The sequence below is a fragment of the Petaurus breviceps genome, unplaced genomic scaffold, assembly GCF_028583685.1.
Source record: "Petaurus breviceps papuanus isolate PSGF00001 unplaced genomic scaffold, PetGlider_PUasm1.0 226, whole genome shotgun sequence".
Taxonomy (NCBI): Eukaryota; Metazoa; Chordata; class Mammalia; order Diprotodontia; family Petauridae; genus Petaurus; species Petaurus breviceps.
The window spans coordinates 2,739,808-2,761,911 of record NW_027185890.1 but is presented as its reverse complement, the minus strand read 5'-3'; positions in this window follow the sequence as shown (position 1 = coordinate 2,761,911).

The following is a 22,104-nucleotide window of genomic DNA, read 5'->3' as shown; positions in this document are numbered from 1 at the left end:
AATGCAGGGACCCTGGCAGGGGCACCAGCTACTCTTGGGACTACCAAGCCACAGCCTAGAAATTTAAAAAGCCCCTATCTGGACCTCCAGGGACCAAGATGGCAGAGTGAACCCCGGCTGCTCCATTCTCCCTCTGACCCTGAAAACATAGTAATTATTGCCCCAGGGCAAAACCTTAAACAGTAAAGACTTGGGAACCCTAGAGGAAGGGCATGGCTAGGACCCTACCTCTAAATGGGTAAAAAGCAGACTGCAAAGATAAAGACTCTGGAGTCCTACTATTGTGAGAGGGAAGAACAAAATTCAGAGGGAGACAGTGTTGACTCCACACCCACAGCTGAAGCCTCAACAGGGAACTGGTCTGTCTCAAGCATAGAAAGCATTTTTAGATGAGCTCAAAAGGAACTTTGAAAACCAAATTAGACAGATAGAATATAAAATGAATAATTCTTTTGAAATCAAAGTTGCAAAATTAGAAAAACATTACAATGAATAAAACAGCTCTTTAAAAAGAAAAATGTGTGATATGGAAAAGGAGCTCCAAAAACTAAAGAAGGAAAATAATTTGCTAAAAACAAGAATCAACCAAATTGAAGTGAATTACTCTATGATGAACCAAGAATTAGTCAAACAAAACATCAAGAATGAAAAATTAGAAAAAGAGGTAAAATATCTCAATGGAAAATAACTGACCCAGAAAACAGATCCAGGAGAGATAATCTGAAAATCATAGGTCTATTGGAAAAGCATGATGAGAAAATGAGCCTGGACAACATTTTCTAAGAGCTCATCAAGGAAAACTGCCCTGAGATACTAGAACTAGAGGGTAAAATAGAAATCGAGAGAATCCACCAGACACTTCCTGAAAGAGATCTCAAATTGAAAAGTCCTCGAAATGTTGTGGCCAAAATCCAGAATTACCAAGTAAAGGAGAAAATACTTCAAGCAGCCAGAAAGGAACAATTCACATATCTCAGGACCACAGTGAGGATCGCACAGGATTTGGCAGCCTCTACACTGAAAGATCAGAGGAAGTGGAATACAATTTTTTCAAGGCAAAAGAGCTTGAGTTACAACCAAGGATCACCTACCTACCCAGCAAAACTGAACATATTCTTCCAGGCAAGGAGATGGTCATTCAAGATATAATAGATTTCCATACCTTCCTGATAAGTAAGCCAGAGCTCAATGGAAAATTCAACCTTCATTTATGAGACACAAGAGAGACATAAAAAGAAGGCTCTTGAAGAGAGGTGTATCACCCAGCTCCCATGGATCTCTTCCAGTAAAACCCTGACTTCTCATTAACTGGAGGAATGCTCAAGAAATACAGGAGAAACTCCAGTAAGCACCATGTTAGAACTACATCAGAAGGCAGCCCTCAGGTCATTTGTCCTAGGAAATGGGGCCAGCTGTTCAAGAATCAGTGATGGCCCTGGCAAAGAGTCCATCCTCTGCAATAGGAATTGGAGTTTGAAGATCTTCCATGCTCCTCCATAGACATAGGGGGGAGTTTGAAGCTTCGCTGCTGTGAAGATAAACTCTGCCCCCTGATGGGCTGAATATAGTCACATGGAGCCTGTGGTGGGAGGAGTTTGTTGAGCAGAAGCAGAGCCCACAGAGAAGACATTTGGAGTCTGACAGATGGAGACAGTTACAGACAGTTGGGGACAGAGGAAGAGCCCAGGCAAACAGATAGAGGGGTTTGTGAGTTAATATTGATCTTGTATTGGTTTGTGGGAAGGCTAAAGGAGGTTGTGGCTCTCAGGGTTATTATGACTTCGAAATATCTTTGGTACATTGGCTTCCTGGTTTGGGGATTCAGTTTTCTGGTGTCTAAATAAATCCTTTTTTGTTGTTGTTGTTGTTCAAATGCTTTATTAACTTCTGATTTACATCATTCATTTCCGCCACATTTTGAGATTCAAATTTTCTCCCCATTTTTCCTGTACCCACCACCCCAAAATAGCAGTCCCACAGGATATCCCATCCTCCAATCTTCTCTCTCCATACCCCTTTCAGCTTTTCCAGTGGATCTCTATGCCCCAGTGCCTGTATATCTTATTTCCAAAATACATGTAAAATAGTATTAATAATAGTGTGTGTGTGTGTGTGTGTGTGTGTGTGTGTGTGTATATATATATATATATTTCTATTCCCTTCAACTACTGAGAAAGGTAGCATAAGTTACAATTATTGTTTTTCCATGTAGGAATGTTAATAGTTCAACTTTGATAAGTTCCTTATGATTTCTTTTTCTTGTTTACCTTCTCATGCATCTCTTGCTTCTTGAATCTGAATGTCAAATTTTCTATTCAACTCTGGTTTTTTCAGCGAGAATGCTTGAAAGTCCTCTATTCCACTGAGTTACCACATTTTTCCCTGAAACATGATGCTCAATTTTGCTGGGTAGGTGACTCTTGGTTTTAATCCCAGCTCCTTTGAACTCTGGAATATCATATTCCAAGCCCTTCAATCCCTCAGTGTAGAAGCTTCCAGATCCTGTATTATCCTGATTGTGTTTCCACACTATTCAAATTGTTTCTTCCTGGCTGCTTGTAATATTCTCTCCTTAATCTGGGAATTCCAGAACCTGGCTATAATATTCCTAGGAGGTTTCTTTTTGGGATCTTTTTCAGGAGGTGATCGGTAGATTCTTTCAACCTCTATTTTGCCCTCTGCTTCTAAAACATCAGGGCAGTGTTCTTTGGGAACTTCCCAGAGGAGTATTTCTAGGTTCGTACTTGGATCATGGATTTCAGGTAGTCCAATAATTTTTCAATTATCTCTCTTGGATCTATTTTCAAGGTCAGTGGTTTTTTCCCATGAGATATTTCACATTGCCTTCTATTCTTTCATTTGTTTGGATCTGTTTAACAGCATCTTGATTTCTCATAAAGTCATTAGCTTCCATTTGCTCCAATCTAATTCTGAAGCAATGATTCTCCTCATTGAGCTTTTGAGAATCTTTTTCCATCTGGCAAATTTGGCTTTTTAAGGCATTCTTCTACTCATTGCTTTTTTGAGCCTCTTTTGCCATTTGAATCAGTCTGTTTTTTTAAGGTGTTATTTTCCTCAGTCAGGCTGTTGACTCTCATTTTTTAATTATCTTGCATTGTTCTCATTTCTCTTCCCAATTTTTCCTCCACTTCTCTTATCTGCTTCTTAAGGTCCTCTATGGCCTGTAGCCAGCTCCTATTTTCCTTTGAAGCTTTTGGTGCAGGAGTTCTGACCTCACTGTTTTCCTCCTGTTCTATGCTTTGCTCCTTCTTGTCCCCAAAATAGGAGTCTAATGTTGGAATCTTCTGTCTGCTTTGTTTCCTTTGCCTGCTCATGTCACCCCTTAGTCACTTGACCCCTGGGCTGTTTGCCACAGTAGGACTCTGCCACCAGACAGGGGAGCTTTTGTCCCAAAGGCTGGGGTTTTCTCAGCTGCCTGAGGTATTAGATGGGTGCCCTCTCTGAGGTCTCCACATGCTCTGGCAAGGTGGACACACACCCCAGGACATCCACCCTAGACTGCAATCCAGATGAGTGATTACCTGTTAGACTGGTGCTTGGTCCCCCTACATGCTGCAGGGCAGGAGCTGAAGCCACCATGTGGTGCTGGCTAGCTGTGCCTGCGTTTCAGCGTCTTCTTGCCCCAGGGAGGAAAAGCCATGCACTCCCACTTACTGGGTCCCAAAGTGCAGACTGTACGACCTCTCACTTTGTCCTTCGCATCTATGTGTTGATAATTTTGGAAACGGCCACAGCTGCTGGTGATCTGAAGTCCCTGCAGCCAGTGGCTGGTCAGATCCACCCTGGGGCTAAAGCCTTGGCATGGGGCTGGGCTTGTCTCCCAGAGTGCTGTGCTGACCAATTCCTGCTGGCCTGCTGGGCTGTCCTCAGTGGGAGGTTAGCTTCTCTGTGTCATTATGTGGGTTCTGCAGCTCCAAAGTCTGTTTAGAGTTCCCTTTTTACTTGGATTGGGGAAGGTGGAAGCCAGAGCAGTGGGGAGGTCCTGCTTCTACTCAGCCATCTTGGCTCCACCCCCAATAAACCCTTTTTTAAAAAAGCATATAGAGAAGAAACCAACATATAAATAAATATATAATGAGCAAGAATAAAAAGTTACCTATCTTGAGGCATTTGCCTTTATCATGAATGATTTAAGCTAAAGAATGAAGCACATGTGCTAAAATTGTAGTCATCAGTCAACAAATAGGGGATATTTTGGAGAGGAAATGAACTCATTTTTTACCCTCCTAGAATCACATAGTAAGTCAATTGACTAGTGTAGTTAGGGAGCTTTCTTGGCACCTCCCTATGGGGGAAAACTTTTTAAATAATTTTCCTGTTGGTTTAAATTGTTGTCTTGCATTTTAACCAAAACTTGCTTGAACTTGCCCTTCTTGGACTTGCCCTGGATCCCCCTGGGGTCTCTCACTGACCTCCACTTCTTTCAGACAGGTCTTCCTGGATTTTTGAGGTTCAGTTGCTGCAGTATCAAAGACCTCAGACTTCCCAGACCTGGTCTTCTCTGAGCCTTGAAGCACTGAGTTATTGAATATGGCACTGGCACTCAAGGTGTTGGCATGATACAATTTGAATCTGCCACCACTCCTTTGGGGCTCCCAAGGTCCTTATCCAGGAGTTTTCTGGCTGTCCTGTTGCCTTTTGGCTATAATGGAGATTTCTCTAGGGAGCTCTTTGAATGGGGAAGGTGAAAACTTTTCAGCCCATAAGGTTTCTTGTGGGAGCAGGCTGGAGTTTCAGTTTCACCCTTCCCCCTTCTTCACTACAGCAACATCAGCATTAGGCTCTTTAGGGGTTTTTGACAACCACCTTTGCTTGTGACCTTTTCCCCTCCCTCACTTTAGCATTTGCCAGATAAGGACATGAACATCGAAGTTGTTCAGATTGTTCAGGACCCTTGCCCTTTTCCCTTGCTGTTAATCAGCATTAAGCTCTTAGGAATCTCTTAGAGCCCTTCCCCCTTCTTCACTTTGGCGGTTGCCAAAGGATAGATACTTTTAGATTGGCTATCCCCCATTTCGTTGTTACTTATCATTGGAGGAGATTTTGTGCTTATATTGTAAACCCACCTCCCAGCCAATGGCAGAAGGGACATCAGTGGGAGGGGGCTCAATTATATTAGGGTATAAATTCTTGTTCTGTCTTCTGTAACACTTCTCCTCTCACTTAATGGAGAGGACTGCCCTCTTCTCACAGGTGAATAGAATCAAAATTTCCTGTTTTTATCCTGAGAAACCTCCATGTTTTTGATTAAAATTTTAATGGGGTTTTTCATCCCATACACTTCTCTTCTTACTAACTCTGGACCTAGAACTTAGAAAGATGTAATTATTCCTAGTTTTCATTAATCTTATTGAGAGTCTACCCTGTGCTGGAACTGGCATTCGGGGAGGAAAGAGGTTTGGTTCATTTATTTCCAGTTCTGGGGAAATAGTAACTTACTCTTTTGATCACAACTCCACCTTCCCTCCCCTAATTGATCTGTGAGCAGGAATTTCAGCACAACTCCACCCTTCCCTCCCCTAATGGATCCCCGTGGGTGGGAATTTTAGCCTAGGGTAAAATCACTGCTCCATTCTTTCTTGTCCCCTTCCCCCCCTACCCCCCTACCAGGTGTTCCCTATCTCCACCCATTCTGGGTTCCCTGTCCGTCAGCCTAGGAAAACACTTCAAATATACACTGACCAATCACAGATTGTAGTTCCAGCTTACATAACCTGACTATTGTAATCTCTTTAAAAACCAGCATATTGTTCATGCCAACTCACTGTCTGATCTGGGTATGTGACCCCAGCAGTCCCGCAGTAATAAAATCCACTTCCAATTTTAATCTCAGGGATCTTCTGTCTCACTCCTTTATGCCCTACAACTCTAGTTTCACATTGAATTTCCTTTTTTTTTTTTTAAAGCAATCAGGGTTAAGTAACTTGCTCAAGGTTACATGGCCAGTTATTTCTGGGTGTGGTGCTGAGTATCTGAGTCGGATTTGATCCAGGTCGTCCTGACACTGGAGCTCTGACACTGGAGCCGGTGCTCTTACTGGCTGTACTACCTGGCTGCCCAAACATTAAATTTCTTGATCATTATTTAATCTAGTGTGAACTTCAGGGTTCATTTTTGCCTGAAGGGAACTCTCAAACATCTATTGTATTGTATACTTAGGTCCCTTAAAGGCTCATCAGATCAAGAACTATGTTTTCTGTGAAACCTTCCTCACAGCAGTCTACCACCTACCCTCATCCCTAGTCATTACTATTCTTTCTATTCCAATGATTTTGTATACTTTCTTATTCTGCAATTGAGTGTATTACCTTTGAGGACAAGGAATATTTTTTTTTTCTTTTTGGAGGGGCAATTGGGGTTAAGTGACTTGCCCAAAGTCACAGGGCTGTTTTTTTCTAAGTGTCTGAGGCCAGATTTGAACTCAGGCTCTCCTGATTCCTGGGCCAGTACTCTATTCACTGTGCCACCTAGCTGCCCCAAGGAATATTTTTAATACCCAGAAAATCTAGCATAAAACCTTACAGATAATAGGTTCTTAATCAATGTTTGTTTAATTAAATTCAGTTTCATTTTATTGAATGTGGAAGAAAAATCCAATCCAACAAGCAATTCCTACTGATGAGGTATGGGCTCTGGGAACCCCATCCAGCTCTCCTTGAGTGCTTGAGGTACAGGGTTTGGGAACCCCTCCTTGAACTCTGATAAAATCACCTCATTTGATGAGGCATTTGCAAATTGTGGCTAGGCCCAAGTCACTGTTACTAGACTTCCCATTCTCACTAGACTTCCCACCCTTGAGCCTATCAAAATATCAATCTACCCTTGAACTGACCTAGTCTACCAAGGTCTGTAGTCTCCAGGTGGCCTCCCACCCTTTAATCACTCATTGACCTCATTAACTCCTCCTGCAGACCTTCCCCAAATTCCTCCTGTAGACCACCTCTAGATTCCTCCCACAACCTTCTGTATATAAGACCGCATCTTGTTTCCATGTTTGGGAGAGCACCATAGAATAGTGAGAGCACCAAGCACAGGCTTACTCTGTGTCCAATGCAAGCCAACTTTTTATAAACTTTATTTTTCTTTGGCTGAGAGAAGATTTGAGTAGAATTCATTTGGCAGGACCTGGCTTGTTGGTATTTTGGGGTCTCCAGAGCAACCTTAACCCTCTTTATGGGTAACCTCTTCATATTTATGGTTCCCTGATACTGGAAACAGTGCTAATCTCAAGTTCTTCTCCTGCTGCGACTGGAAATTACATAAACCTCTCTCTTTCCCTAGCACCATGGAAGTGCAGGGTTTTTTGTTTGTTTTGTGGGTTTTTTTGTGCGTGTGTTTTTTGGGGGGCCTGACCTCTCAGGTCCCATTAGGTCAGACATCTAGGAGGCTGTTTTGTGCTCAGCCTGAACTCAAGTTTTTGGTCCTGTTTGGTTATTTTGGAGAATATGGACATGTGCACATTCTGAAGAATGGAAGATAAGGACAGACCCATCTGGAAGTGTAAGCAATATTCTTTCTTTCTTTTTTTTTTCTCAAGCAATCAGGGTTAAATAACTTGCTCAAGGTTACAAGGCCAGTTATTTCTGGGTGTGGTGCTAAGTATCAGAGCCCAGATTCAATCCCAGGTCAACCCTAACCCTCTTTATGGGTAACCTCTTCAGTACTTTTTATGTTCTATGGGCTTTAGTTCCCTCATTATAAAAAGTGATGGGTTGAATTAGGTCATTTTGTAGCTTCTTTCGCTTCTGATTCAATGTTTCTGTTCTAATGTAATAACTCACTTATTAAATTTTAGAATATAAGACAGTAAAATAGATTGTTACAAGCCTAAGTGGAGAAAAGTATCTGTACCTAAACAAGTTTGTCTTTTTAAGGCAAGTTATTTGCATATAAAATATTTTCTATACATAATTATACTGTATAGAGAACACTGAGTCATTCTGAGTTTGTTGTGTTACAAAGAGGGGGATACAGAGATTTTCTAATCTGATACTTTGTTAGACTTGTGAATTCAAGATAGGATGGACTATTTTTTTCTTTGATTTTTCATAATAATAGGACAGGAGGGGAAAGGTAAAGGAAGACAAAACATAAGGGCTCATTGTGACTCCCTATTTATACTTGAAATGGAAGTTTATTCTTAAATGGCATTACTCAGGTCAAGAAAGGAACAATACAGTTCACTCCTCTTTCTGCCACCAAAATATTAAAAGAAAAAGAAAGGATCTGGTATTTCTTTGTAGCATTTTCTATTGAATGTGATTCAGTCTTCCCAGTCTTTTTCTCCCTTTTGATTTGACATCTACAGAGTCATCACTAAATAAAATCTGCCCAGGAAAGTTTGATATATAGTTACCATTTGCTGAAATCCCTTCTCACCTTGGATCTGGAAAAGTTAAAACAATAAAGACAGACAATGCTTTATTACATAGACCTTAGTGCTACCTTAGTGCTACTCACTGAGTTAAATATTATAATCCTAGCTAAACCACTAGCTAACTGACCTTAATAAAGACACTTTCCCCTTCTGGATTTCATTTTCTTTCTTTTTTGAATAATCTGATTGGAGTAGATACTTTCAAAGGTCATTTTCATTTCTAAAATAGTGGGATCCTATGGTATAGTTGAGAGGTGCAAAATTAATTTGAATTTATTAAATAGCAGATTATCTTTATGGCTATGCCAAATCAATCTTGTGATTTTAGCTTTGACTGATTCAAGAAAATATTACATTCAAATGAATGATTCCAATAATGTTAACCACATTTTTGGCTTTAAAAGTGCTATCAATCATTTTGTGATCCTCTTACTTTTTCAATTAAAAATATATTTTCTTTATCTCCCTCTTAACCACCCCACCCTCAACTTCAAAACACAAATTAAAAACAAGACTCTTATAACAAATATGTATAATCAAGGAAAACAAATTACTACATTGGTTATACCAAAAACAAATACATCCTATTGTACACTCTGCATCTGGAAAGCACTCCGTCAAAAATTAGGCTTAAATTAATATGTAATATTCATGTCAAAATAAGTTTCAAATGGTTACATGAAGTAGACATAAATAGGATATCAAAAACAAAATTATAAAAGAAAGGGAAAAAAAATCTTTCAGATCTATGGATAAGGGAAAAGTTCATGACCAAACAAGGAGTAAAGAATATCACAACAAATAAAATGAACAATTTGTATTACATAAAATTAAAAAGTTAAAAAAAAGAATTAAAAAATAAAATCAAGGCAGCTTCCTTCACTTTATGAAAAAAATACATATCTTTAAAATAAATATGGCTTCCATTGCACAGTATGTCAATTTTTTTCTCCTACTACCAGAGATCCATCATTCATAGCAAAGAATAAAAAAAAAGGAAAAGGGTCATCAAAACCCACTAATAAGTCATCCTTAACTGATGGTATAGGCTATGCTTTGTGTGAATAGTCCCAAACACTGCAAAAAAGGAAAGGTTTTAATGGTAAAAGGAATTTGAAGATCTTCCCTGCCCCTTAATAGGTCTAAGGGAATTTGAAATCCTTCCCTGCCCTTAACAGGCCAAATGTAATCATATGGAGTGTAGAGGGACAGTACTGAACTAATCCAGTCATTGGTACAATCTGGGTCTGTATTTCCCTAGGCCCTACTCCTCATGAGGGCTGATTGTTGCTCAGGGTGATTTTTCCACCATCTTTCCTTGATTAGCAAGGGAACAGGGAGTGATTACAGAAGAGAAGTGATCATATGTGCACACAATGGAATAAAGTATTAGGAGGTAGAATACCAGATGTAATCACTTTTATTATTATTAGTATATAAACCCTTACCCTCAGATAAGTAAAGCCTAGACAACTTCCCACCTGGCTCATGTCTCATCATTCCCACACTCTCACATTCTGCCTACACACCTGAAGTGTGAGCATCAATGGAGCCTACAGTGGGAGGAGCTTGCTGAAAGGGTGGAACAGGAAGGGTAGAATAGGAAGGAGCAGAGCACAAATAGATTTGGGAGCAGGCAGAGTTGAGGCAGAGTAACTAGCAGTGATTGAGAGAGGAGGATTTTTGCTTGATGGAGCTTGTTTTGTTTGAAAAGCTGATGGAGGGAAGGCTTAGGGATATTGGTGCTCACTGGATTAGTAATATGTACCAATGTCTATGCTGGTATCTGAATAAAAGTTTTGGTTCTATCTTTCATATGGAAAGTCTGTTACATTTTGTGATTCAGAACTATGCCAGCATTTTCATAGCCACTGTGGGTGCTCTGAACATATTGCTAGTGTTATTGTGGTACATTCTCCTTTTTTTGGGGTCATTCTTTGTCAATATAGCTATGAACAATTCAGTTTTAATTTTTTTTTTGTTTTGCTTTTGTTTAAATTGTTGGAGTCATTTTATATTTGATATTTTATCTTGCATTTATTTTTCTTTGTGTCTATATATGTGCATGGTGCTTTCATCAGTAGAATGTAAGTTCTTTAAGTGAAGGGTGTTATTTCTTTTTTTTTTCTTTATCCCTAGCTCTTAGCACAGTATTAATATATATCAGGTACATAAATATCTGTTGATTGATTGCATATTTTCTTAGTTCTACTTACCTTATTTTGTACTTTTTTATGGACCTTGTCATGCTTCTTTCTATTCTTTATCTCCATCACTTCTTATAGCTTAGTAATATTTCATTGTGTTCATGTACTACAATTTAAAACAACTATTCTCACTTGAAAATAAACATACCTGCTTTCTTTCAATATTTCTCAAGAAAGGCGATAATTCCTGCCCAGAGAAATTTCCTACTCGAGGTAGTCATAAGTACATAAATACAATATGGTGAAATCAGTGGCCTCATCACATGAATATCAAGACAACTGTATCCTTGGCACTAGTATTCTGTGATTAATAGAACTTTCTTGAATCCATTATATATGGCTGCAGTCCCAATATCATGCCAATTGGCATTATGGCCCATCCAGAATTGGGTAGCCAATGGGTATTTATTAAGCACTTTTAGTGTGCCAGGCATGGTGCTAAACACTGAAAGTAAGAATGCAAGTAGAAAGAAAGATGGTCCCTACTCTCAAGGAGCCATATCCTCTTGGGAGAAGAAAATCCATTAAGGGAACTGAAAAGCATTTAAGGAGAGGAGAAGATACCTCTTAGTGGCATGGTGTAAAGTCCTGGGAGACAGAAGCAGAAGGGTAATGAGGCCTGGCCATCCTGGGCCAGTCCTCAAAGTGGACGCCCCCAGAATCAATCAATAGCAGATGGAAGCTGGCATGTAAACAAGATGTTTCAGAGTGAGTAGGCTCCAGTCACTGAGTCTACTTCTAGGGTAAGTAGACCACTGAGTCACAATAGCAGTTATTGCCTTATAATTGGAAGTGTAGTCAATTGGAAATGTTATCAAGTGTCTTTTCCTTTTTTTTTAATTTTGCAAAATTGCAGCTGAAACCAGACATGAAATTTATGGCATATCTTCAAACACTCTAATAATGGACTCAAATTACTTTGCATCAGTTCATTCAAAAGTTGTCATGAAGCAAACAGACATAAAAATGTGAAATACTGGATAACCAAGTTGAATCAGAATCAGAGACCTGATTTAATTGATTAAACAATTACATGGATTAGCTGTTTTCATCTATGCTTCAAAGTGGAAGATACATAACCATCTTCTTGCAATGAGTATAAAGCAGAGATTCTCCTTTTTTTTTTTTAAACTCAGAGATTCGCAACCATTTTTTTGTATCAAGAAACTGCTTGGTAGTCTGGGGAATTCCATGGACTCTTCTCAGAATTATATTTGTAAACAACTAAAAAACATGCTACATTTCAATTTGAGACTAGTGAAATAAAAAAAAAATGTATTTTTCCATCCAAGGTCACAGATCCCCTGAAATCTATGTATGTACCCTTTAATAAGGGTCTCTATACATGCCAGGTTAATAACCTTTGATTTAGAAGGAAAGGTCCAGTCACTTCAGATGTATAAGAAGCATTGAGCCTGCATCAAGCTGGGGCAGTCAGAATCTTACATATTTTCAATGATATCTTATTTTCATTAAGTATCTTTAAGTCTTACTTCTTAAAATACCAAAACATATTATGGGTAGAAAGGACAATTTCTCATTCTATATTTCTTAAAAACACATATTTAGGAGTCAGAATTATGATCTCTATTCCTTAACAATGTAAGTTCTTTGAGATCAAGGATTGTTTTTGTTTTGCTTTCTAACCCCAGCACTTAGCACAATCAGTGCCTGGTACATTTTAAGTGCTTAATAAAGCTTGTTGACTGACTGACTATTTTATTTACTGACTGGGGTACTTTTTAACAGAAGAAATAGATGAAGTTAGAGAGCCCAAAGGAGATATAATTGATTTCTGAAAATTCATTTGTTAGAATATTAGATGGAAATAAATTGATTCATTTACTCCTTGAGATCAGTCATCCACTGCCCTGTGAATTCCTCTGAAAAATAACTAAACAAACAAGCCAGCACACACATAAACACACACACAATTTAGTTAAATTTGAAGGTCAGTTTTACACTTTATATTTCTATTTAAATCATGGTCTTAAAATCCAATCAATTTGTGCAGATATTTTCTCATTTTTAGATGCTAATTAAAGGGCTGCTATATAGAATTAACTTGTAAAGCATGGGAAAATTTTACTGGGTTATGTTGGAAGTATGTGTAAAATTTGTTGCAATATGACTCACAGCCAGGTTTGTTTGAGGCATGAAAGCCTTGTGTTGCATACTGATGGGACAACTTGACTCCAGATTAATGGAGAAAATGCTGCTGGTATTTCTTAATTGAATGCATGAGGAGCAGAGCTATTGGAAGAGCTTTGGTGAGGATGTACATTCCTCATCCCTGCTTTGAGAAAGAATACCTATGGTTCCAGACTTTCCTGGGGAGCTACTTGATATACACATCATATATGTGTATGTATGTGTATATGTGTATATGTGTGTGTATGAGTGTGTGTATACATATCGAGAGAGAGACAGAGACAGAGAGAGAAAGAGAGAGACTGACTTTGTCAGACAGATATATAGGATGCTGCTGGATCTTCAGCAGGTCCCTAATTTCTACCTTCACAGTCTAGAGACTTAAGGAACATTTTCCTTGGATGAGATTAGGTACCCTCTTTTGGTTGAGTGAGATCTCACCTTGCTCCTATTTAAAAGAACTCATTGGGAGAGGATTCTGGGAAGATGGTGGAGTGGGTCAGAAAATTCCAAGCTCCCAAGTTTTTCCTCCACAAAAGAGTTAAAAATGAATTGTGGGTGGAGATAAATAAGAACAGGGCCATAGCCAGGGTCCTCCCTGGACAATTGGAGATCAGAAGAAAAATTCTAAGAGGAGGTTTTATCCCTGTGAAGAGTAAACACCCCCAGGCTAGGTTCCATTTTAACTGCAAGTGGCTAGTCTCTTCAACAAGTGGCAAGCCTTGGGATTAGTTGAGTGTGCCTCAGCCCCAGCCACCCAAACTTTTACCCCTGGGATAGTGAGGGGAGTTGGGCATCTGAGTCCAGGAAGATCAAGGGAATGCCTGCTGACCAGGAACCCCAGACCCAGCTGTGCTGCAGAGAGTGACAGGGGTGAAAAGGAACTAGCACAAGCCTTGTGAGTGCAAAAGGAGTAGGTCAGAAAGCCCCTGGCTGTGGGCACTTACAGGAGGCTGGAGGTTTGGCTTTTGTTTAAGGCTAAAGGGAAGAACTTAAGATCTGTGGAAAGAGGCACCATTTCCCTCACCCCAGGGCTACAGATGACTACAAATAATTAGAATATCACCACACACACACTCAAAAATGCAGAGGCAAAGGAAAAAGAATCCAACTCTAGAAACCTATTATGGGAAAAGAGATGACCAGTGCTCATTCTCAGAGGAGGATATTGAAGTAAAGAAACCCCCAAAGAGTAATGTTAAATAGTCACCTGCCCAAAAAGAATTCATAGAAGATTTTTAAAGACTTCAAAAATCAAATGATAGAGAAGGAGGAAAAACTAAAAAAGAAAATAAGAATAATCCAAGGAATACAAGAAGGGTATGAAAGGAAAGTTAACCGATTAGAAAAGGAGATTAAGAAACTTTATTTTTTTTCAAATGCTTTATTAACTTCTGATTTACATCATTCATTTCTGCCAGATTTTGAGTTACAAATTTTCTACCCATTTTTCCCCTACCCACCACCCCAAAATAGCAGTCCCACAGGATATGCCCTCCTCCAATCTGCTCTCTCCCATATTTTCTCCCATACTCCTTTCAACTTTTCCAGTGGATCTCTATACCCCAGTGCCTGTGTATCTTATTTCCCAATTACATGTTAAGTAGTATTAATAATGGTATATATATTTGAATATTTGATTTTAAACCTTTGAATTCCAGATTCATTCCCTTCCTCCCTTGTCACTCACCCTTACTGGGAAAATAAGCAGTTCAGTGTAGGTTGTAAATGTGTGGCTAATGCAAAACAATGACATCGTAGATATATTGTAAAAGACTGACTATATTTCCCTCCCTCCTATCCCACCTCCCTCTTGTTCTATTCTCTGCTTTGATCCCATCCCTTTTCAAAAGTGGTTGCTTCCAACTTCCCTCCTCCCCAGCCTGCCATCCCTTCTACCATACCCCCTCTCTTCCCCTCAACCCCCATTCTCCTGGAGGGTGAGATACCCTATTTAGTGTGTATTTCATTCCCTTCAAGCCAAATTCAATGGAAATAAGGTTGAACCATTCCCTTTTGCCTTCCTATTCTTCCCCTCCATTGTAACCATTTTCCCTTGCCTCTTCTATATGAGATAGTTTACCCCATTCTGTCTCTCCCCATCTCCTCTCATTATATTTCTCTCTCACCTCTTAATTTCACCTTTTAAGTATCATCCCTTCCTGTTAAATTGGTCCTGTGCCCTCTATCAATATATGTCTGTAAACATATATAAACACATTCACATATGTATTCATATGCCCATATACCCTCATATTTAGACATTATATATATATATGTATATATATATTTCTATTCCCTTCTACTACTGAGAAAAGTTTCATAAGTTACAATTATTGTTTTTTGATGTAGGAATGTTAATAGTTCAACTTTTATAAGTTCCTTATGACTTCTTTTCCCTGTTCACTTTCTCATGCACCTCTTGCTTCTTGTATCTGAATGTCAAATTTTCTGTTCAACTCTTGTTTTTTTTTTTTCAGCGAGAATGCTTGAAAGTCCTCTATTCCACTGAATAACCATATTTTCCCCTGAAACATGATACTCAGTTTTCCTGGATAGGTGAATCTTAGTTTTAATCCTAGCTCCTTTGACCTCCAGAATATCATAATCCAAGCCCTTCGATCCCTTAGTGTAGGAGCTGCCAGATCCTGGGTTATCCTGATTGTGTTTCCACAATATTCAAATTGTTTCTTCCTGGCTGCTTGTAATATTCTCTCCTTAATCTGGGAATTCTGGAACCTGGTTATAATATTCCTAGCACTTTTCTTTTTGGGATCTTTTTCAAAAGGGAGGTGATTGGTGGATCCTTTCAACTTCTATTTTGCCCTCTGGTCCTAAAACATCAGGGCAGTTTTCTTTGAGGACTTCCTGGAGGATGATTTCTAGGTTCCTACTTTGATCATGACTTTCAGGTAGTCTAATAATTTTTAAATTATCTCTAATGGATCTATTTTCCATGGCAGTGGTTTTTCCCATGAGATATTTCACATTGCCTTCTATTCTTTCATTTGTTTGGATCTGTTTAACAACATCTTGATTTCTCATAAAGTCATTAGCTTCCATTTGCTCTTATCTAATTCTGAAGCAATGATTCTCCTCAGCGAGCTTTTGAGATTATTTTTTCCATCTGGCAAATTCAGCTTTTTAAGGCATTCCTGTCCTCATTGCCTTTTTGAGCCTCTTTTGCCATTTTAGTTAGTCTGTTTTTTAAGTTGTTATTTTCCTCAATCAAGCTCTCATTTTGCAATTTTCTTGCATTGTTCTCATTTTTCTTCCCAGTTTTTCCTCCACTTCTCTTATCTGCTTCTTAAGGTCCTCTATGGCCTGTAACCAGCTTGTATTTTCCTTTGAAGCTTTTGGGGCAGGAGTTCTAACTTCACTGTCTTCTTCCTGTTCCATGCTTTGCTCCCTTTTGTCTCCAAAATAGGAGTCTAATGTTAGAATCTTCTGTCTTCTTTGTTTCCTTTGCCTGGTCATGTAGTCCCTCAGTCACTTGCCCCCTGGGCTTTTTGCCACACTAGGACTCTGCCACCAGACAGGGGAGCTTTTGTCCCAAAGGCTGGGGTTTTCTCAGCTGCCTGAGGTATTAGATGGGTGCCCTCTCTGAGGTTTCCACATGCTCTGGCAAGCTGGACACACACCCCAGGACCTCCACCATAGACTGCAGTCCAGATCCAATCAGGTTGAAGCAAGAGCGATTACTCCTCAGACTGGTGCTTGGTCCCCCTACACTCTGCAGTCCAGGAACTGAAGATGCCACATAGTGCTGGCTGGATGTGCTGGGGTCTCAGCAGCTTCTCACCCAGGGGCAAAAGCCACGCACTTTCACTTACTGGGTCCCAAAGTCCAGACTGCACTGACCTCTCACTTTGTCCTTCTCATCTATGTGTTGATAAATCTGGAAATGGCCACATCTGCTGCTGATCTGCAGTCCCTCCGGCTGGTGGCTGGTCAGGCCCACCTTGGGTCTAAAGCCTCGGAGTGGGGCTGGGCTCGGCTCCCAGAGCACCGTGCTGGCCATTTCCTGCCAGACTGCCAGGCTGTCTTCAGCAGGTGGTTAGCTTCTCTGTGTCGTTTTGTGGGTTCTTCAGCTCCAAAGTTTGTTTAGAGTCCCCTTTTTACATGGATTGGGGAAGGTGGAAGCCAGAGTAGCAGGGAGGTTCTGCTTCTACTCTGCCATCTTGACTCCACCTACTGGAGATTAAGAATCTTAAAGAAGAAAATGACACCTTGAAAATTAGAATTGGGCAGAGTGAAGCCGGTGAAATTATAAGAGATCAAAAAAAATGATTGACCAAAATATGAATAATGAAAAAAAATAGAAATGAAAGTGAATATCTTATTAGAAAAACAATAGATTCAGGGGAATAGATCAAGAAGAGAAAATTTAAAAATAATTGGACTAACTGAAAATTATGATCAAAAACAATCTTGACACAATAATAAAAGAAAGAATCAAAGAAAATTGTTCTGAAATATTGGAAAAAGGGGGGAAAGTAAAAATAGAAAAAAATTATCCATCACCACTTAAATGAGATCCTATGAGGAAAACTCATAGGAATATCATAGTCAAATTCCAAAAGCCCCAGCTCAAGGAAAAAATATTAAAAGCATCAAGATTAAAGTGATTTAAATATCATGATGCCACTATAAGAACTACACAAGACCTAGCAGCAGGGACAACAAAGAACCATAGGGAGGCCCGGAAGGCACTGCCAGTAGACACAGAGGCAGGCCTGGAAGGGGCCTGATGAACCACAAGGGCCACTACCAGGCCTATCACCAAAATGCTGGGACTTGAAAGAACAAGGTAAGAATCAAATACAGGGGCCCCTGTCCTGGACAGCAAATACTCCTGGGGCTACCACTTCATAGCCCAGAAATTAAAAAAAAAAAAAGTAGTTCAATGATATAAGTCAATCCCAAAAGACTCATGATGGAGAGAAATGTGTGCATCCAGCAAAAGAACTAGAAAGAACTGAGTTTATAGCCAGATGGAAATAAAATACCTGATATTTTTCCTTTTCTTGTTTGGTTTTATGTCCTCTTTACCATTTTTCATTCCATCTGATACAATCCATCTTTATAACCTGACTAATGTAAAATGTGAAAGTATTTACAGATCCTATACTTGACCATATGCCACAATGGGAGGGAGGGCAAGGAGGGGGACAAAATGTGAAAGTCAAGGAATTATGAAATTGAATCCTGTAAACTAAAAGTAAACAAACAAATTAATTTCAAAAAATTAAAAAAAAGAACCATTGATCTTGGAATACAACATATCAAAGAGCAAAAGAACTGGAACTCCAGCCAAAAATATCATACCCTGCAAAGTTAAATATTATCCTGAATGAAAAAATATGGACATTTGATAAACTCTCAGTTTTCCAATACTTTGTTTTAAAAAATCTTGAACTTAATAGAAGATTCACCATTTAAGAACCAAGAGAAATAAAAGGTATATAACAAAGACTGAATATAAGGTACCCATAAGGACAGATTGTTTACTTTTTATATATGTAAAATGGTTATCTAAAATTCTTATCAATAATTTTGTAGTTTATAAGAAAGATTGGGGTAAACCTGGGAATGATATGAATTTAAAAAGTAAAATCATTTAGGAACAGCTAAAAAGAGTAATGTTTGAGGTGCAAAAGGGAGAATTGTTACAGAGGAATCATCGGGGAGGAGGACTGGTATTTCTGGTAACCTACTTTCATAGGGAATGGATTTGAGAGAACAATACATATATATTTAGAAGAGTATAATAGTCTTGTAAATTCAGAAGAAATAAAATAGTAGGGGCATAGATAGGGGGAAGAGGACAAGGGAGGAATATTTGGACAGGAAGGTGAGAGAATAGGTAAATAGGGGTATAGAAGCATGTTTAGATTTATGGAAAAAGGGAGGATAGGGGAAGGATCCTTGGAGGGGGGTAGGCAAATCATAGGAGGCAATGTAGTGTATAGAAGTGAAGTAGAGGAGGCAGAAGGGATCGGAAACAAGAAATATAATCATATGTAAAAAACAAAGGTGAGGAGTAGAATAGGTTTATGAAAGTGTATGTATATGTGTATGTATAGATCTATAGCTATATAGAAACATATCCAAACTTTATTGTGACCTTCTGGGGGATTGAGGGAAGGGGGTTAAAAGAACAAAAAAAAAAAAGTTGCACAGCAGAGAACAAAAGAAAATTCACAAAGAAGCAAAGATGGACAATTCTCAACACAACTTGTTTATCACATAGGCTTTCTTGAAATGAAAATTTATTGTTAATATTTTGAATCCTCTCATGTTCTGCTGTAGACATGACATGCTTTTATTTCTTTCTAACTTTATATTTAAGTTTCAATATTTAAGTTTATGATATGTTTTTATTTGTTTTTTTATTCTCTATTTGTGCTCTGGTATTTGAGTCCAAAATAAAATTTTTGGAAAAAAAAATAAAAGAACTCATTCATTCATGCAAGCATTCATGAATTTTCTGGCACGTTCTAATCTATAGAACTTCTCAAATTTGTTTGTTATTTACTTAGATAAGTGGATTTACTTACTCCCCCATTTGTATTTTGAACAACTAGCATTTGTAGAAGAGAAATTGAGGCCACAGATTCATGCTTGGGTAACCCTCTCTATTTGTGTTTTAATGAGCAAGGAAGCTAGCAGGTTCTTGTTTGTTTTACTTTTGAAACTTAAAATGGTGCCCCTAGACTAACAATATTTGGGGTGAAGTGGAAGTGGATATAATTCTATTCTAGCAATTCCTTTCCTAAAGAACAGACTAAAGAGGTTTATGGCTCTGGTTCACTAAGAGAAAAAATGGCATTATGGCCCATTCAGACATATTTATTATGTCCCAGCCAACATGGGATAGCAATAGATTAAGCAAGAGAAAGCTATCCATGTCTCCCCTTCAGCTGTACTTAGTCAACACATATAGAACACATTACCTATATGTGTAGCACATGTCTTCCTATGCAACTTAACACAGTTTGAAAATTGTTCTTAACTGTGTGTTCCAGTGACTCAGCTGCTTATATACTCAAACAAAATCTGTTAACTCATGCATTTGAAAGCTGCTTCAAACAATGAAGATTGCAAGAAATCCATTCTGGCTTATCTTGTGCAACTCTTGACATAGGGGATCTGACAAATAAGATAGAGACCTTAATTTAATGATGACACAATGAATACTAAAGTATATATAATGTTAATGGAATTTAAGATCTTCCTCACCCATTAATAGGCCTCATGTGGAGCCCTCTAAGGAAAGCTTGCTTAGAGGAGGCTTGCTTGTGGGAAGACTTTCACACCTTTTACTAATTTCTAGTTAGGCACCGAGTCATTAAGATTGTGATGCCTTCTGGCTCTGAGAAGTATATAAATACTCTGAGTTGGTATTTTGCTTTGGGGACTTGCTTATGGGAAGAATCTAGTGATTCCCTGGTATAGATTCTGAGTGACTATATGTTCAGAGCTTCCCTACTGCTCAGATGTAAAGGCTCTCTCGATCCAGGGCTGCATGTAAAGTATATAGTTGATTCAGGCAGTCAAAGCCCTGTCTTTTGGTCTTTATTTCTCTGCTTGATTTTTCCCTGAAGTTCAGGGTACTGCCTTTTCCCCTGAACTAATGAATGCAATTTAAAAAGATTGCTGATCCCTTAAATGGCTATCTTGACTAGTAAAGACCTAAGACTCTGTCCTAGCTGTCATCCCAGGTATGCCAGTGTGGTTGCTGCTACAGTATACAATTAAATCTACCTTGTCCCTTAATTCATTGAATGGATGCCTTCGGTATATTTACGTGAGGATATAGATGAAAGTTTCATAAGATGGGCAGGTTTAGAAGAATTGTTAGAGGTAGCCTCTATATCGAGAATATTACAGATGCACTGGAGTTTTAAATTATTATTCCATTTTGTGTCTATTGTTATCTAAATGTTAATTTTTTAGAAGTAACTAGGTGGTACATTTAATAGATTTGCAAGACCTGAAGACAGGTCAAATGTATCTTGAGACACTTACTAGCTGAGTGAAACTGGGCAAACACTTAACCTTTGTCTTCCTCAGTTTCCTCAGCTATTAAATGAGGATAATGATAGTACCTCGGTCATATTATTCTTGTGAGGATCAAATGAGACAATATTTGTAAAGAGCTTAGCACAACGCTTTTCATATTGTAAGTGCTTGCTAAATGTTTATTCCCTTCACTTTCCTTTCTTCCTTATCTATAACTCGCTCCATAAAAACATAACATTTTTTCTAGCAAAATAAGTTGAAAAAAAACTTCCTACTAAGGAAGAATTCTGTAATCTGTACAATCAGAGAGTTTACACTTTTGATAAGCTTCAAGGTAAGAAAACATAAATATGGAAAAAAAACATTTAAAGCTGTTAAATATAATTCTTTGTCATTTCTCAAAAGTTATTTGTCTTTCTTATTTCAATTTTGTAGAAGAAACAAACTCCCACTTTCTGCCAAATCTTTAAGTATACTTTCAGTATTTAAAAACCCCCCCCCCCCCACTGATGTGTTCTATTAATGTTTTCAACCATGAAAAATAGCAGGAGCCTGGACCATATAAGACAGCTTAGAAGGGCTTGGCAGAAAACCTAAAATAAAGTATTTATTTGGGGATAAGAAGTCACTGAGGTGATTTGGAGCACCTCTCTGCACACCCCTCCAAAACTAGTCCAAACTAAGTATCCTCCCCCCAACCCAGAATTCTTCTACATTGTCACCACACTCACATACTAGTATTTTTTTTTTTTTTGTACTAGGAAGGAAAAGAGGGAACAACTGAAATAATTACATGGATGTTGTAAAATGGGAGACATATGATTGAATACTAGCTAATGAGGTTAAAGGGATTAAGAAGTACTCTAATAAATAAAATAGAACCCTTTAAAAATAATTATTGTAAAGTAAACAGTCCTAGTAATAAACAAGGAGAAAGATGTAACCCATGATACTGGTAAACTGGTGTACTGTGTCATTTTTTTTACAAGAACTTATTTTTAAATGCTTGGCATAATTAGGCAATAATAAAGAACTTGTAAAAAAGAACTGTTAATGTAAAACAGAAAGGTGAATTCAACACTGCAGAAAATGTAACCTATTACAAAGGGCAAAGGAACTTGAATTTTCAGTGGGTCCTAGGGATGTACATTTCAAGGAAGGCACAATTAGCTTTTAATCTTTTTTAATTGCTGAAATTAAATTTTGAACATGCCATCTTTTGGGGGAGGTTGTTTGAGGAGTGATTTTTTAAAAGCATAAACATGGAGTAATTGGGAAATGTATAATATATTTTCTTTGAAAATTTAATATTTTTCTCTTTAT